The sequence below is a fragment of the Diadema setosum genome, chromosome 11 (assembly GCF_964275005.1).
Source record: "Diadema setosum chromosome 11, eeDiaSeto1, whole genome shotgun sequence".
Classification (NCBI taxonomy): Eukaryota; Metazoa; Echinodermata; class Echinoidea; order Diadematoida; family Diadematidae; genus Diadema; species Diadema setosum.
Genome location: NC_092695.1, coordinates 24,093,351 through 24,109,300, shown reverse-complemented (window position 1 = coordinate 24,109,300; position 15,950 = coordinate 24,093,351). Strand labels below are relative to the sequence as shown.

The following is a 15,950-nucleotide window of genomic DNA, read 5'->3' as shown; positions in this document are numbered from 1 at the left end:
GAGACGTGATAAACGTGTGTTTCTCCTCAAAATTCCTATGATGATTCGGTTGTGTTTGGTTTGAAGAAGCAGACTCCAACAAGACCAAACCATTTCAGTCAAGAAATAACAAAGACAATAAAAAAAAAAAAAAAGGTGGATTCAATATTCGCAATGACACATCAATGCCGCAAGCACACGTCGCCTGTCCAAACTGGGTCCGCGTCGGCGGTGTTTATGGTTTCACACCTGTAATTACAATGGACCGTTACGGCCACTCCCCGCATACCGCGTAGTCATACCTCCGTGGTCGTATACCAAGGGTGTTTTACAGGTACACTGGAAATAAAGATGACAAGAAAAAGCAAAACAAAAACATAACAAAGCAGAACAGAGCGAAAATTACATCGAAAACCAATGGCAGATTGACCGTACTCACTTTGCTGTGGCAGATGGGAATGTTCCTTCCCTATCTGAAACCTACCTCACTATATGAATTATGATAGGCCGATGAAAACTGGTAAAAGCTTTCTGCAAATTGAGACCTTATCTAGCTTATTTCAACTTTGACGTACGAAAGAAATGTACTTTGTGTAGTTTGGGTGAAGAAGGGAGTAATGTTGCAGAGGGGGAAACTGAAATTTTAGGACGGAATTCGGAAAGGAAATTGCTTCATTTCTCAGCTAGACACGGGGCAGTCTGAATCTTTCATGTTAAATTTAGGGTTGATAATGATAATAATAATAATAATAATAATGATAATAATAATAATAATAATAATAATAATAATAATAATAATGATAATAATAATAATAATAATAATAATAATAATGATAATAATAATAATAATAATAATAATAATAATAATAATAATAATAATAATAATAATGATAATAATAATAATAATAATAATAATAATGATAATAATAATAATGGTAATAATGATAATAATGATAATGATCATCATCATAATCATAATAATGATAAACAATATTTATATATAGCGCCTTTTCTGTACAGACTGAAAGCGCTTCAGCAATTTCAAGAAAATACAAGAAATCAACAATATTTATCAGACAAAACAAAAAGAGGGAAAAAAACTGAACAAAACGAAGCAAACATGCGTTATATTTATTATAATTTCAACACACATCTCAGTTGGGACACAGTCACAGGTGCGCGACCTCTATGCGGGTCCTTAAGTGTCTCCCAAACGAGATGTAAGTTATCTTTACGACCTACCAATTATCCTCGTTATCATTTCGCCGCTCCCCCCCCCCCCCATACGCTAAATGGTCAAGCGGTCGTTTCATAAGCATTCCATATGACAATGGGCGCGACCGTACACCCCGATCCAGACCGGATATTTTGAATTTACTCTGGCGGTTTTGAACTCTACAGCAAACTGACCGACCGTGAAATCGTGTCACTTCGAGAAAATTATCGTTCGTGATGGCCTCGATCCAGACGTTTGGTGCGATTATTTTACAGCGCGCCGAAGAGTCGATGAAAAGGTCGTATGGTATTATGTTATAGTAGTTAGTAGTAGTAGTAATAGTATAGGGGGGGGGGGGTGATTGTTCCCTGTGTAAACGCAGCGCTATGTGCAAACACACTGCATGTATCGTATCGATAATATCTTTATCGTCTTTTCCCAATTTGTTCAGCGCGATTTTTGATAGAGAAAGTCATTCCCTCGTGTGAACCTGTTATAGCCAACACCTTAAGACACTGATTCCTTGAATATAAATGAAATTCATCTCAAAAGTGTGAGGACAAAAATGGGAGAGGTCAAAGCATGTGTTCCACGCGCATGTGTGCATGACGTGTGTGTGTGTGTGTGTATCCGTGACTTCAGGGGGCCAAGACGTGATGCTGTATAACACGAAGGGAAGCCAGATAGTGTGTTCCTCACGGATTTCCGAACATCTCATTCATCGAAGGGAGTATTATTTTGATGATCATCATGACATTTGAGCCGTAGATTAAATACAACAAAATGAGTTTGAATGAACAACCATCACTGAACAGCTTCCCAGCCGAAAACTTTCTTCTATAACCTAAAGCGCAAGGGTGCAGAATTTTGACATTCCTATGTAGCCACTAGGAGCGTCTCGTCTGTTTCACATGGCAAATTTGATTGCGAGTTGCTCAGCTGATTGCTCTTGCCTCTACGAAGCCCATGAAGAACGGTCGGGTAGAAACTGCGAGACTGCGAAGCTCTCAATTATGAGGTTACAATTACGTAATTTCTTCATAGTCGTATATACTAAAAATTTTACATCGTATTATTTTGATAACTATTGCAATACTGCCCATAGCCGTAGGATATGATCGGACCCTCTTGTTAATTATAACTGAAGTGAATGGAGCAGATGAGACATTCTGGACATTTGGAAAATTTCAAACTATGTTATATAGAGGAGCAAGAGGAAGTGCTTACATCCTCAGGGCAGCTTGGCTTAGGGTTTGAAGTTTGACGTCAAAATGATCAACATTAATTCATCCCGTAAATTATAGGACGAAACCATCTTGTAAAGGACCATGAATATTCATGTCTCTTCTCTGTGAACACGCCTTTGGTTTTAGCGGATGGACTTATCACTCTACCAGTTCATACAGATATTAGGAAACTTTCTCTGGCTGGCTTCAATGTTGATTGGCAATTGTTAGACCATTCTATTCTGAATGCCACTCTTTAGTCTGATTCAGGTAATGAATAGCTAGGAATTTTTTAATAGTATGATAAATGATAATAATTTGCCAATGTAAAATAACAAGGAATCAATTGGTAGAATATTTATTCAACCATGAAATAAAAAACCAAACAAACCAGTGATTGTGTTTGACTCTAATAGTTTAAAATTTACCTTGGGTGCGAACTCTAATATTTAATATCTATTTGTACAGGCAATATTGTCATATGATGTGGATATTTATGTATTATACTACTATTACATTATTCCTACATCTATTATACTACAGGAAATCGATTTATTTGTGTGTGCGTGTGTGTGTGTGTGTGTGTGTTGTTTGTTGATATCAATATAGGCCTGTGTATTTGCTTTGTTTGTTTTGTCCTGTCTTTGATTGATTGTTTGCTCGTCTGGCATTTATTTATATCGAACTGAAGGAAGATTTGATGAACATTTTTTTTTTTCTGTGCATTCTGTTTCTCTGGTTATTACTTATGCCTGTTTATCTTTGTTCATGTCAGCATTTAATCAGCTATCACTGATTGAATTGTCTGTATTGTGTTTGAGGCACTGAGTGGTGCTTAACAACTCTAAAAAAAGTCAACATTGTCGGATGATCATTCCAAAAGTGCTGTGCCATCGTAGGGTAGAAACAGCGCAGGCTTGCTCTGTGTGTTTGCCTTGGGCTTGGGAGTGTGTTTAGTTATTTATGACTGGATGTACTCTCCGTTGGATGCCCTCTCCGCTACGTGTTCAGTGAGCCAGAGGCTGATTACCATCCGGTAATGATGCGGGTTACCATAGCGACCAAGGTTTTGGTGTCTGTATCTTCCGCCCACCAGCCGGCAGTGATGAGGAAAATGGTGATTAGAGGAGGGACGGGGGAGGGGATCATCACCACGGTTGACTTTCACTCACGCAATTTCAACGGTGTAATTGTCGTTTATAACGCAGCACGCACTTACTTGTACATTCAAACAAATAGAACAGTGAAAGTAGGCTACATGTATAAACTCTCATCAAAATAGATCCTATATAACATGATGAAATTGATAAAAAATTAATGACCATGTTTTATGTCAAGGATTCTATTTTCCTACACACCATGTTTTAATAAAAAGTACGGGAAATTTTTACACGTACAAGGATGTTTTAGGAATTGCCACAGTTTCCCTTATTTTGCTTACTTTTTTGTTATGTATATCTTTACGGAACGACTGCTCATTGTAAAAGTAAATCATTTAACTCCTGCATTTACATCTCCAATGTGCTCCATTGTTCAATTTCATCCGGTCTCTTCGTTGGCCTGGAACAAGAAATGTGTCCCTGTTTTTCGTCAGCCTTCATGCTTGCAACCATAACCCCCTACCCCTACCCCCCCCCCCAAAAAAAAGGAACAAAAAAAATAGGTATCGGAATGCATTGAAATCTTACGCTATATAATGTATATTGACATGAAGAAAAAAAAAACAGAAAGATGATCAACCTTATATTATTTGCATTTTGCCCCCCCCCCCCCTTCCGCCGCCGCTCCGAAGGGTGGGGGGAATGGACAAGGAGACCTTTATGGTTCCTGAGTGGGTAGATGGGTTGACGCCGAGCCTTTAATTAGCCATGCTAGCCAGTCAGACTGGAAAGAAACATGGAACTGGTATCCTAATGGGCCTAATGAATGTACATTACCGGGGTCACATTCCAATCAATCACTTGTATGCCAACATTGGCGTTACATAACTGGCTCCGCTCGGGAATCCCTAGTACGGCTCACCCGTGCCTGCGTCCGCCGAAATGACCTTCCTGTAGGCAGCATGGCGCTATAACCTTTTCATCCACGTCTCGGAGCTCCTTTTTTTTTTTTTCCTTCTTTTTTACGTTTGTTGTTTGTGATGTTTGTCTGCCCTCTGCGAGTATAAGCAATTTTAGCCACGTTCTGGGTTACTCTTGGTGATATTTCAACGTGAATAATGAATTTCATCAGAATGAACGAAAAAGACTTCCTTTACGTCAACTCGTTTCTCTGTCGTGTTGACTGGAAGACGCCTTACGCATTCACGCGGGGGGTTCTATTGGAAGGAAACTTTACTTTCTAACATGTGCATGATTTATTTATGACACAACTGAGCTTAGAATGTAGGGAAAGGCGTTTGAAGCAATTCAGTGTGACTAATTTGACGGAGATCGCTGCCCTCTACATAAAACTAGGAAATATTCGAAATGTGACGGTAGAAAGTGACCTCAGCGACTCATGAATCGGACACCGTCGATATCACGGTGCTCGTGCGTAGTCTGTATGTCAGTCCATGGAGCTACTAAGTTAGTAGCTCCATGGTCAGTCCAAAAACTTTAGTAAAAAAACTACTGGGAGAGTGCCACATCACGGAGGTAGGATATACCTCATGAAATTAGTATCTAGGATTATTTTGCAATCATCCTTTTTTTTTAAAGGCGTGACTCGTAACGAGTATTTCTCCATGTAAAGCAGAATGCTTTCAGTTTTCTCGAAGTGACGGACGACATGAGGGCAGGATGGGACTTGACTGTCTATTTATAGGGGAATGCACAAGATATGAAAATCGATTCACTAAATCATGAGATATATCGTTGACGTCACAAGTCTTCGATAGACCCTATCCCCGCGTTCACATTAGACCCCGCGTCGCGGGGACAGTCCCCATATATTCAAATCACTTGTTCGGACTATTTTTCTCTTACCTGTCATCCCAACAAAAAGACACACAAAACAGAACAGTACTGAGGCAAACAGTAAAGTGTGCTACAAAAGTGATACATGTATTTTGAACGGACATACCCTAGCGCTACGCAAATAAACAATAGTGATCGCATCACGCGAAAAACACCACTTGTGTTATGACACGGACGAGTAAAATTACAATCGAAAAATATCGCAACCGATATGTCTCCCTTGGTGGTCTGATCAGCTGTACGACGGCATACGATGACATACGACGACATGTTCTCGATAGAAATCGCTTACGTACGATCGCTCGTTAGAAGTTATGACTGGATGTCCTTGTTACGTTGCATCTAAAGTGGAATATGCTTGTCGTTGAGTGATTTATCGCCTATATAACGTTTGTATCTAGTAATACTTGGCTTGCTACTAATGTGCTTACTAGTAACCCCGTCGGGCTGATCTCTGCCATAGTATTGGTTTTAGAACATTTTGATTATTTTTCTGAGATTATCCGCAGTGATATTTGTTTTTTACTCTTTTTGAACAGTTTTTTTTTTAATCAACGCGTGACAACAAAAATGTCTAATTTACTAATACAGTGCAGCAGATGGCAAGAAAGTTGACGCAGCTCACCCGCTGGAGTTCATTTGGTGTATCGCTGTAAGACTGCAAAGTAACGTCGCAAGGTTGTATATTTGGGGTTTATCGCAGTGTGTATGATTTTCATTTTTTTTTTTACATTATGATATATCATCATTTCACCATTCTATAGGCCTATTCTGTTTAAAAAAAAAAAACATATAGATACAAGCGATACAAAAATGTACAAGAAGCTCCAACTGGTGTACAGCACAGTATTCCTTTGCAACGGTAAACCGAGGTATTCCCACCTCCCTGTATAGAGGCAGAGCATCAAGGTCTGTGGACTATGTGGCTTTTCAAGAACTCAGTTAGTGGTATTATATCGAATTCGTGATTTCCGCTCAATGCGATGGGGAAATTATTTGGATTTGGAAGCAACAAAATGGTTACGTCTGCCCATGAAGCTTCTTGGTCTGCCTTGAGCAGGGCGACATACGCGTTTGTAAGGAAGTTTGGAGAGGGATATTTGTCTCGAGACTGACCGGCACAGCTGGCTTGGCTGAGGCGGAGAGATCTGGCGTGCCCCTTAGGGATGCTTAGGGGGCCGTGACTGGGGGTTGTGAGTACGGTTTGTTTTGTTTTGTTCCGATTATTCTTTGATTTTATAGAAAAAAAAAAAAGAAAAACTTCAGGTCGTATTCAGTGGTATATTTCTTATATTTCCTGTCTAAATGTCGGTCGGCTGTTCAGCATCTGTTCCGTCTCGTTTCAAGATCCTCAACTCAACCATCACCCTCTCCCCTTCATATCCAAATTGCTGCCCCCCCCCATCTTTTCCACACCCATGCACAATACACACATGGGACATACATACCTCCCTGCATACATACACTATTTGTCCTCTCGACATCCGCTTCTCACTCTCTCACACACGCGCACACTCACAAACACAGACAAACTCGGACTGGTAAAAAATGGTAAAATATTACTTGGAAGTCTTGCTGTGTTTCAATATGTATTCCTTTTTTTATCTACTCACAGCTCGACTCCTCGAATTTTAAGGACTTATACCTGTGGATCAATGACCTCACATCATACAAAATGTTTTAAAAAACCACACCAAAGGATGGTACATTATCATAAAATAAAACGAAATCAAGAAGATTGTCTTTGGTGGTTATGGCGAGGATGCGTGACGTCAGTCTGTGAAAGAGCTGAGAAAGAAGGAAGTACTGATAGAAGAGACTGAAAAGAGGAAAATCTGGCAAGGCTCGCACCAAGGCCAAGTCTCGATCATCACGCGCCGGCCTGCAGTTCCCCGTCGGCCGAGTTCATCGCTTCCTATCATCTCTTCAACTCTTGGAGGCTTACGCCGGAGAAACTCGTGGTGTATACGAAAGGTTAATCCAAAGATTACTCTAATCCCGATTTACGTAAGTAGGGATAAGTCCAGCTCTTCTTCCGGAAGGTATCCATTAACTGCTCGCACGCCATTGATTGTCGAATATTCGGATACTAGAGATGATCGACGGGATTGTCGTCGAAAGAGTGTGGGGTCCCTTTTAGAATTTCTTGTCTGTTATGCAACTGAGGTAGTACACCTTGTATCTTCGACTGGTCAATGCGCCTCGTCCTTCAATTAAATGTACAGCGCCACCTACTGTTCTGCCACACATCGTATAGGAACTTCTCCGCAGTCGAATCATATGAAGCCAGTTCGGGATTCCAGTTTGCGAATGAGCAGAAAAAAGGGGTAATTTGGACTAACAGACATGTTGGTTTTGGAACATCTGTTTTTCAATGATTACTAATCATCCTTGTGAATGTTGTTTATCAGTACATCCACCTGACAGCAATCCTGGTATTCGGCAATGTTAACAGAAAAGGTGTGCCAATGCATTCAATGCAAAATAATGAAATTATGCTTTCCCAGGTGTTGATTGACCGACCATTTTGGTCGCCTGGTCTACACAGTTTCATTCTTTGTCTGAACATGAATTCCAGGAATTGATATGTCGGGTATGCTGATGCATTACGTCACGTTGAAACGAGTGATTGCCTTACCAACTGAGGGGGGAAAAGAAAGGCCATTTATACGAAAGTGATCATGAGCTAACTCCAAAATGGCTTGTTGCGCGTCGCACTAGAAATGAAAAGACTGTTCATGGAATTAAATTTTCTAGTAATGCAGCCATGGATTTTTATAACCCTTTTGATTTAGATCACGTATTATGTAGCTATCCCTTTGAAATATTACATCATGAATGTGTTAATTCCGCTCTCTGTTTCCACTCCAAAGAAATTGTGATAATTTTTCAAATTGAGTGTTTTCAACCCATAGAATCAGTCAGGCAAATAATGTACCAGAACAAAATCATAATGATTTACACTCATGTGTGAATTATGACAGCTGGCATAAACGTTCCACTGATAACGCTGAAGTATGAATTTACTTGCTGCATCCTGTTTGCCGTTTTGTCTCAATGTTTTGTTTGTGTATTCGTTTTCTATCCAAGAAAATCGCGTCGTGGGGGAAACGAATCTTTCCTCCGTGCTGGGTATAGGTTCGAGGAAAAGCACTGTAAAAGGAACTCCGGAATCTTATTTCGCGGGTACATCGAAAACAACATTTACACTCACAAACCACCCCTTGCTCAGACCAGGGAGGTCTCACCTCCCTGCTCAGACCAAGGGGGTACTAGTTTGCACATTGACCCTCCAAGCAACAATTACACTTGTTCGTGGAACTAGTAGCTCCATCAAAATGATTCAGCATCGCCACGGAAATGAAATGAATACCCGTACGATGTTTGACGTTTGACGATGCAAAACGATAGTTTGATTTCCCGCACACGAACAGCCCCCCCCCCCCATACACACACGCACACACACACATTGCTTTATCATTCCATTTCTCATCACACTGTCTATGGATATAAGCAATGTCTTGCTGGCTGATATCTTTTGTGTTATTTTACAACGAGTAAGGATGGGAGGGTTAAAGAAAAAAAAAATGACATGGAGCTCCATGGTAAGAAAACACATGCACGCAGGCTGACGATAGAAGATGCAAATTTGACCCGTAGATGACCGCTCCACTGTGACGTCACAATGCACTATGACCTGATGGGGAAGAGGTTCGTCGATTCCGCCCACCTGTCTTGCTAACATTCATGAGTGGGGTTTGTGGCTTTGTTTTTGCAATGGTTGAGCTATTAATTGCCAGGTGTCTCGGATGACTTCCGAACGGAAATATTTTCTTCTTCTTCAGGCAGTTTATGAAAGGGCAACTGCTTGTACAAATATTTGACAACATCCGTTTCATGGTCATATTTATAATGTAGGTAGTACCGGTGTGGTATGTGAGTGTGTGTTCGACTGTCGATTTTCTTCGGTTTTTTTTTTTCCTTTTAAATCATTGTCAATGAAAGGAAATGCTCTTAAACTACGTATAAAATCACAACTCATCTTAGTTCATCTTCTGTATACGACAAACGGCATCAGTTACAGACTGACTTAAGCCCTACATTTCAGACGCCACCTCAGCAAAACACTTTAAGTGAAGTTTCAAATATTCTTGGAATTCTCAGAATATTTCAAGGTATTTTGTCTGAATAATTTCGAGCGTGAAAGCTTTAAAGCTTTAAATTGCAGACTAATTACCATCGAGTCGAATTTTCACTTACTTTATTTTGATCTAATAACATTGAAATACCAACGCTTTAACTACAGTAAACATATTTTTGTTCTTCATAACCAATAGCAGTTACAAATTAACAACATTGAACAACCGACGTCCTAGTCTCTCCACATTTTGCATCTTCATTCAAAAGTTGGAAGCCTGCGGTATGACCAAGAATGGGTAGGCATAGATCTAGATCAGAAACAAAGCTCAGAATGGGGACAGATTTTTTTTGGTCCTAATTAAAGGAACATACCAGGCGATTTATATGATTTCACATCATGTAGTACATAAATCGATAGTGCCCTGTATAGATTTGTGGACTTTATTGTGGTCCTTGAACAAAGAACCAATACTCTGAAAAGCCCAAAACATTATGTTAACACTGAACAAGGATGGTGATATAGCAGGCTCACTACATTCCAATAATGAAGCAATGTAATATGCTATTACAGTACCACTTGCTCAACAACTTCACCTGTGTAGAATTTATGCATACTTTCTTCACTTGTTTTGCTTCCTTCAGCACCGAATCATGCATTCTTATGTGAAGCTGCCATATCATCACCCTTGTTCATTGTGTTTTGCTATGTATTTTGAAAACATTCTTTTTCCTTCCCAGTCACTATAAACTCTGAAACCCTGTAACCAGTGTAACAATTATGTTCAAGTGCAAAAGTCTGAAAATTATCCAGATGTCTCCTTTGAATCACGACAGGCAAAAATATGTAGCCACTTTTGAGGTCAATAGGGCCTATTGTTCATCTTTCAACCTGTACCGGGTAAGCGTTTAATATTTTACTATTTCAACCCCTCGTATAGTAGTGACATGTTCCCTATATTTACTTCAGACTGACAATAAGCATGTCAGTGGCAATTGCTCCTGCCCAGAATAATACAGATTTGCGTGCATTTCATTGTTAGAATGTCTGTCGAGCTTCAGCAAAGGCAGGAAAAAGATGATGATATTCTGAAGACATGTATACATAGAATTCGAATGCATTGATTATTACGAAATATTTAGGATATGAAGGATGTTCTTTCGGAATGAAAATTATTGTATGCTATTATACATTGTACTGGAGTCTGGTTTTCTGCTGTTTTTCTCCCTTTGAATGATTTGCTTCCACTCTTAGTGAATTACAATGTATGTGTACATGCATTACAACAAAATTATGATATAATAGGCCATTTCATAGTGCAACTTTGCCCATGAGCAAGAGAAAATTTCATTTACTATAACAGGCGTGTTGGTTTTCAAATTCACTGAAGTAAACAGCTGTGATGTAATGATTATTCATGTTATCCTCCTGCTTGCCTGTACAGCCATCTGACAGCAACAAGACCCCAGTATTAAAAGGCCTCGTATTTGGCAATAATAAATGTTTATTGATGGTACTCTTAAGTACAAAGCGATGAAATGGATGCTATCCTTTCTGATCACTGGTCTGCGCAAGTTCATTCTTTGTTTAACCATGAATTCCATGAAAAAAAAAAGTGTTATGTCGGACAGGTTTGAGCATTTGGTTTTACGTCGCTTTGAAAAACGAGTGAAGTACGTACCTAACCAACTGAGTACATGTATCGAGGAAAGATCATATCTTTCCAGAAAATGTGTGCATGAGATGGCTCATTGTCACATGCGTACTTGTCACCAATGACATGATTCCTTTTGGACGGTATATAATTTTTGTTTGTTGAGATTTGCCGCACAAAACAAAAGGGGAATCGATTCTTGTTTCTTGTATGTCAATTTTAGTTTCATTCTGATTTCAGAGAAGATAGAGTAAGTCTTTATAATATTACAATATAATTGTCCAGAGATTGTACATGGAATGGTTTCTTTTCCATTTGATGTTACTCTGCAACGGTTGTGCAGAAAGAACAGAGTCGTGTTGGGTTATGTGCATCTTTCTCTAGCTGCATTTCACCGAGAATCTTACACTCAGTCATTCATAGTACTCTCCTTCCGGGCCTTCCTTCTTCCGTGACCGCTGCACGCCGTCGAGCTCTCTCGCCTTGCCAGCGAGCTGGGGATGAGGCCCGCCAGAGTGACTGATGGTAAACATGATTACATGGCCAGCGTTTGTTTTTGATAAACGGGGTAGAGAAGCGGAACTTCGATAACACCGGAAATGTCTGATCCCCGGGAGATTACGCGTCGCAAATCATTCGTATCCTACCATCCGTCCGAGGCCTGGACTGATCGATCATGGATGTGAGGGGGAGATCCCTGTTTCGCCGATTCGTCTACTTCGGAGGGTGATCGCCACACCGGATATTATCTCCCGTCATCAAGTCGCAGAGAGGCGGAACTTCACGACCAAGTTCGTAAAGCCGTACCAGATGCACAGGTTTCGAATCGATGGGGAAATACACAACCAGAGGGGTATTGTTTCAAACCGGAAATCGCTTGATTAGCTGGTATGCGAATGGTAATCCCGCATGCTCCGAGATTTTCACCGCGCGAAACCTGCCCACCCCTACGAAGAATACCGTCGTCCCCGGAGCACGCCCCTACATTTGCATATGAACGGAGTGTTAGCCGTGACTTGAGAGCAGGCGAACTGCGAGGGGTATCTCGGAGTGGTGGGTAAAAAAGGGATTCTGGGGGCCCCCGTGCACGGGTAAATAAAGCATACGGAGTATTATAGCACTTGGCCCGTACCACCGTATACAGGAACTGGCAATTTCCGCTCCGTTCCCTTGAGCGAAGCAGTGTAATAGGACAGCCACTCGCAAGCACGACCGCACTGCACTGCTGGGCTGGTAGGGTCGCTTTCGGAACCGTTTACTGGAATTATTTCTTCGCATTTGCCGTGCCCGCCTTGTGTGCCTGCTGTGGAATATTTTATGTATCGGATATCAAGAACCAAGTTACCGAGGTGATGACTACAGGAGGACATGAATGGCGAATGTGCTCGGATATTCATCCCGGAATAGCGAGATAGAAGCGTGAGTATACGGCAGCTCTCCGCCGACGTTATCCCTCTGTGTTCACGCGGAGCGTGAGCGATCTGCGGCGCTGTTTTGTCACAGAAGGACTTTACCGTGCTATTAGCGTGTGTGTACCAACAGCTTACAAAGCTTGGGAAGACTGCCTTGTGCAGCTTAGCTGGCTCTGCAGGTGCACCAACCAGCACAAGCTCAGTTGTAGATTTATTTTTTGTTCAGGCCTGCCGAGAATTAACTCGGACGGATTGGGACGATGTAGTATTGGAGCCTGGTTTTCGTAGGGTGAATATTGTTTTACTCTAGCCTGCAACATTGGGCAACCATCACCAGTTCAGCCCTGTGTGCTGTGTTTGTTGATAGTGTGTTATCTGCCTGACTTATTATTCGAAGTAAATCCTCAGCCCTCTTGATGCTGGTCACACGATAAGCAATAATGCACAATGATGCAAGTAACGTTTGTGAGTGATAAGTCGCTTTAAATTATCAAGCCTCGAAGTGGAAATATTGTCAGATTTTTTAACCAGGTGTAATGTTAACGGGGGATATGGGTACGTAGCTGCTGTGAATTTGTAATTAACATCTTTGCTGTGAGTGCTGAAGCATTGTTGAAAACTTGATGCAAATCATAACTGATTTCATCTCTTCAAGGCCGTCCCGGTGCGATGTTTTGTGGGTAACATTCATATAGTGCACACTGCGTCTTTTTACAAGGCCGTTTTGTACTGCACACGGCATCAAGCAGATGAGTGTGAACGAGTGAACATTTTCGTATACATCAACGTTCAGATGGATGATGAATGTTTACGTGCGTAAGATCTTCTTCTCTCCTCTCTCTCCCCTCCCTCGCACTCTCATTTCATCTCCGCTCATACTCTACCACGTCCCCCCCCCCCCCCACCTTCGTTACACACCTTAATTCTCCTGGGTTTCTGTGGTTGTCCGCAGCAGCTGAAAACCCCCATAGGTGATCGTAAATCGGCGGCGATGCCATATTCCGGTTCCCCTTGGGGGTTCCGTCCTATCAAAATGCGCCGCTGTGCACGTGGCTCCATTTTATATCACCGCTATACTCCTCCCGGCCCATGGCCATGCCTTCTCCGTTCTGCGTCGGATTAGGACAGTGAAAGCCCTGAAATGAACACGTTGGCAACTTTCATCCTATTCTCTACTAGGTATCATGGAGTATAGTAGTGGGTCAGTAGAGGCAAATTCTCGAGTTATGCGATTCGTCCAGACCTAAGAATAATGTAAGAAATATAGACTTTTTAAGGTGCTGATAATGTGGGTTTATAAATTCAGAGCTATATAGTTTTTTTTTTTCTTTTGTGTGTGTGTCAGATTACTATTGCTCCGGAAACTCTCGGGACCTTTTGACATGATGTTTAGACAGAGTTCATCCGAAGAGTGCGGCAGTTTACAACCTCTGCTCTCTGCCTCAGATGTATGAGAAAAATTCGGCGGTATGTTGATGTTGCTTCACTGGAAGTGAATATGTTGTTGAAAAGGCGAATTTTGTATTCTAGGCGCTGTTTATATATTCCATGTATACGCGATGTGCCTAATTTTGCTTTGATATCCTAATGCGCGCTTTCACGCAAATAATATTCCTGACCTAGTCATGTGCTAGTGCTGCAGTTGAGCATCTGTTAAAGATATACACTGTAGCAATGAGTCTAATTATGTGAGTGTGCATCCTTTCACCGGTCGTGGCAGCATTCAACATCATCCCCAATAGTCATGCCTGGCAAATGATTCTTCTGATACAATAATAACCTTCAAAAGTGAAGGACGTGGGCAAACCAAGAAGAAGGGGAAGATATAGAAGGAGAAGCAGCAGCTATCATGTAGGAGCATGGCACATTGTATTATCTTGTTATCCATTTCCCAACCCCGCACTTATTTTAAAAATTATGTACAGACAGTGTACATGTGTGTGCGTGTGACATCAAGCGTACTCAATATCTCCACCGCAATAACATGGTGTTGCTTATCTTTCATGTCATGACTTTGATGGAGATGTCCTTATCACCTTCTTGCACCGACGCTTAGCTTCTGTGACCCATTCTGATTTGTACACGCATCATGTCAAACGGCTTGAAGGTTTGCAATACTGTACGTGTTTTGCTCTACAGCGGTGAACATAATTATTGCGATAATTTTGCCGACAGTTGCTCAACAGAATGACACGTCCTTCTTGATAATCTACATGTATTTCCATTTATACAGTTTGACAGGTGCACCTCGAAATGTTAAATCCTCTCAGACGTACATGACCGTGACCGTCTATCTTAACCCAATAAAGACTAGTCCTGAGAATACTCGGGCAGGTGTCTATGGGAAATGTGTGTTACAGCAAAATCATCTTGTCCTCAACTGCCCGACTTTGGCAAAAGGAAGCAAGTGACAAAAGTGACATTTCTCGTAAAAGAGCAAAATGTGTCTGTCATTTACACTGATGTCAATGGACTATCATGATGTCTTATCTAACATTAGTAGGATGAGTGTCTCTGCATGGAATTTGGCTTGGAAGAAGAGCTCATTATGTGAATTATGAAAACATCAATAACTCAAATTCGGATGGTATGTCACTTGCTTCCTTTTGCCAAAGTAGGGCAGTCAACTTAAGGGAGATGATGGCGGATGAAGTGAAAACGTTCTCAAGCATTATCTGAGAGATGATAACAATTAGAATCATTTAGCGAACAAACCATCACACAAGTATATCCGTCCGGATTTAATAAAAAGAAATAGATAAATCGTTTGAAACAACGACTGAAAACCTTCTAGTAAGAGTGCGTGTGGAAAGGCCCTGTCGACATGAGATTCATTATTATATCGGCACTATTTTTTTTTTAATTATTATTATTGTCCGATTACTTTCTCCACAGTCATAACAGTAGACTCCAGTCTGCAGTGAAGGTGGTGTCGTATTCATGCAGGCAACCGTTGACAGGTTATCTTGTATGTGGGAAGCGTTGTAGCATGAACTCTGTCTGGATTATTATGGCTCCTGTTTTCGTGACATGTAAACTCGCAGGATAAATCCTTGTTTAACATGAATCAATTATTGAATGTAACCTGATAGTTGTTTATATATATATATATATATATATATCAATGAGATTCCTATGTGTTGGCTCACTGCCATAGCGTTGCAGTGTTTTTTGAACTTGAACTACGCGTGTACTATCAAATGATATCATAGTATCATGTTGGTACCTTTATGAGGTTTCATCAAGGAGATATCACACACCTTGTAATAATTCCATGAGAAGACCTATCTTGATTTTGTGAACGTCTCGTTCCCAAATTTATGTTGTCGGTAACAGTGTGAGAAAGAATGTATGGCATCACGTTCCAG

General features: G+C 40.9%; 1 protein-coding gene across 3 annotated transcripts in view; it reads left to right on the top strand.

Annotated features, from left to right (window-relative positions):
• The window catches only part of LOC140235100 (protein sprouty homolog 2-like), a 69,837-nt gene that overhangs the window by 46,587 nt on the left and 7,300 nt on the right, over positions 1 to 15,950 (top strand). The window contains exon 1 of one of the 3 annotated variants that reach the window (XM_072315136.1): positions 12,293 to 12,589. The exons of the other annotated variants lie outside the window; for them this stretch is intronic. The gene's annotated coding sequence lies outside the window, so the exon portion shown is untranslated. Of the gene's footprint in view, positions 1 to 12,292; positions 12,590 to 15,950 lie in introns of those variants that run through there. 3 annotated transcript variants of the gene reach the window in all.